Genomic DNA, 3,260 nt, shown 5'->3' with positions numbered 1-3,260 from the left:
GCACAATTGTTACTCTGACCAAATAGATGAGGACTCAAACTGGTATGGTTCATACAGGACACTTGGAGGTACAACTAATAGTGACCTCCTTTCAGCCAGCCCTGGCCTTTCGTAGAGTCATCGCTCTGAACTTTAACATTATTAACACGCCCAGTTCAATTTGCAAGCATCAACTGCATGCAGCAAAACACCTTTAATCAGCTTGTGACCTCTAAGCTTGCTCAATCTGAATGTACAGGTATTTCTTAATTAACCTGTTTAGATGAGTTTATGACCTACAGGAAGTGGGCCTTTTATTGAAGGACACAATCACTGTGCCACAAGAGCCCTCATTCCAAATATATATGAAATGGCCAATGTAACAACTGCTGATCCAATATAGCTGCACTTTGCAAATGGATGAGCCATGTTTCAGTTGAGACAACACACTATCATCCAGCAAACATGGATCCTGCAATTTTAGCCATCAAATTGACACTGGATTAGTGGTGCTGGAAGAGCACAGCAGTTCAGGCAGCATCCAAGGAGCTTCGAAATCGATGTTTCGGGCAAAAGTCCTTCATCAGGAATAAAGGCAGTGAGCCTGAACCCTACTTCGAATCCTCGTGCAAGGATGCCTGCCTTGAAGAAGTTTTCCTCCTCTCTCTACAAGAATCTCAGGGAGTCCCTCTCCCACTGCAACTCCCAAGTCATTTCCTCTGCCTTGAAGCTCTTCAACCATGTCGTGAAACAAACTCGCTACCACAGCCACATTTGCTTCCTCAGTGCCTGCCTTCATAACCAACTCATCCCACACAGACTCCGGACCACCTTTAAACCAGCAGAGTTCGGACCCGAACAGGACAAACAGTACAGACTACAGATTCAAAAACACCAGCAACAGTTCTCAGGCAAGTCTTTCCAGTCTGCACTGCTCAAGTTTAAAAATGATAAATCTCGCCTCTGTACAGTGCATGGCTACAGAATCTTGAAAGACTCACTCAAGTCAAGTTGAGGCACAATGGGATTAAGCCTCTTGATGATCTGGACAAAGTCAAGTAGGCTGGTGTTTGGGATAACCAATGTTTGTTTTAAAAAGACTGCCGGAAGTTCAGTTAAGAAACCTTTCAAAATAACTCAATACTAGTCTATTTTTATTTTGAAAGCAATTGGACTTTTTTTTTTACTTACATAAATCTCACTAACATTCATCACACAATATACTCACCCGGTCAAAAGTGCTCCTCTCTATTTCTCCCCAGTGTCTGCCATCAAATGATGTGATACGTAGCCTGTCCTCTGTACGGAGATTCTTTGGGACATAACTATGAAGAATTTTATGTAGTCTTTTTAATCGAGATATAGATATATCATTGATTGCGAGATGTCCTGTTCCAACAGAAAGAATAAACGCAACATTTATTTTTATTCTTCAGCATTACAGAATAATTCACAATTTGGTAGTAATAAAAAGTGATATAAAATGTTACTAGCATTTTCTCATCTTTGTTTCCCAATGCAATATTTTTCTTTATTAAAAAAGTTCGCATTTATATAACTCCTCTCATTATCTCAGTAAATCTCAGGGGAATACTTTTTAAAGCTTAGTCAAGACTACAGAGGAACCTAGATTATCTGAAGTACACAGGTGGGCAGCATTTTGTTCAGTTAATCGAATGCCGGGTAACATAGTTTAGCCGAGCATCGGGGCCTTGCAACCTTGCTGGATAATCCGATATTCAGATAATCGAATGCCGGATAGTCAAGGTTCCTCTGTATGTTGTTTTAAGTGCTACTGAAATGAGGGAAGGTTGCGACATTAAATGCAACACTTGCCTGGTCTGCAGCATCAGTACGAAATGTTCCCAGGTAATGAACAGTACAATTAAAGGTAAAGATATGTGAACACAACTGAAATTTTAATATCTTACAAACCCAATATTAATAGCTGGTTTCAGTGGAATTTCAAATCATAGGCAGTTTTGTGCAGAGATTTACATTCACTCAAATTAGTATGAAATGATCCAAATCTATACCATGCTAAATCCTTCTGACAGAGAGGAGGTTTTTAATCCCATCAATCTCAGGTGCATTAGACAATGTTCCAAATATAGTCAGATCACATCTTCCTTCTGTACTTAATCTCCTAATGTGGTCAACGCTAGACACCAATGAAAGTAATGACTCATACAGACATTTCCATAAATATCTTCCATTCCCATTCAATACATCTTTTCATTTTACAAAGAAGATTTATTTTGTCTATTTTACTGAAGAGAAACTTACAACTTGCACCCATTAATTTAGAGCCATGTTTGGTGAAAACAGATTTAACTGCTTCATATCCAGAAGTGAGTTTCCATCACCAAATTATGAAGCACATCATATTACATGATGGATCATCGCTCAAATGCCACTGAAGAAGCTGGATGATAACTAGTTTGAAGCAAAAATTAATGCTGACCTTTCCCTTTCCATGAATTCACCCCATTAATGATACTCTATAGTTATTCTGTCTTCAGCATTTACATAGTTGAAATTTTTCCACTCCCAAAGAAGTAAAACAGAAACTGTTTACTCACGACAGCATTCTGTCTGCAATAGTGCAAGAGACTTTCCACCAGGCGCTGCACAGAGGTCAAGGACTGTGTGACCTGGCCGAACATCCAGAGTAAGTACTGGGAGGAGCGATGCAGCATCCATCAGGTAATATTCCAACAATCTTAAACCATCTGGTCTGAAGTTAGGCAAAATAACGTATCAGAGTATATTATGACAATAGCAAAGGTTCTATGGTTTCCAACATCTTTAGCCATAGAATCATACAACACGGAAACAGATCCTTCGGTCCAACTCATCCATGCTGACCAAGTTCCCCAAAGTAAACTAGTTCCACTTGCTTGCATTTGGCCTATAATCCTCCGAACCCTTTCTAGTTCCTGTCCACATGTCTTTTAAATGTGGAAATGGACCTGCATTTTTCTCTGGCAGTTCATTCAAAATGCAAACCACTCTCAGTGTGAAAACATTGCCCCTCAAATCCCTTTGAAATCTTTCTCCTCACCTTAAAAAAATGCCCCTAGCTTTGATCTCCCCACCGTAGAGAAAAGACCTTTGCTATTTAACTTACCTACGCCTCCATGATCTTATAAACCTCTTGGTCAAACTTTTACTGCCTATGCTCCAGTGAAAAAAGTCCCACCTATCCCACCTACCCTTATAATTCAAAGCCACAAGTCACGGCAAAATCTTTGGAAATCTTTTCTGCATTCACTCCAATT

The sequence above is a fragment of the Chiloscyllium plagiosum genome, chromosome 23, assembly GCF_004010195.1.
Source record: "Chiloscyllium plagiosum isolate BGI_BamShark_2017 chromosome 23, ASM401019v2, whole genome shotgun sequence".
Lineage (NCBI taxonomy): Eukaryota > Metazoa > Chordata > Chondrichthyes > Orectolobiformes > Hemiscylliidae > Chiloscyllium > Chiloscyllium plagiosum.
The sequence above is the reverse complement of the archived record's forward strand: the minus strand, read 5'-3'. Positions refer to the sequence as shown.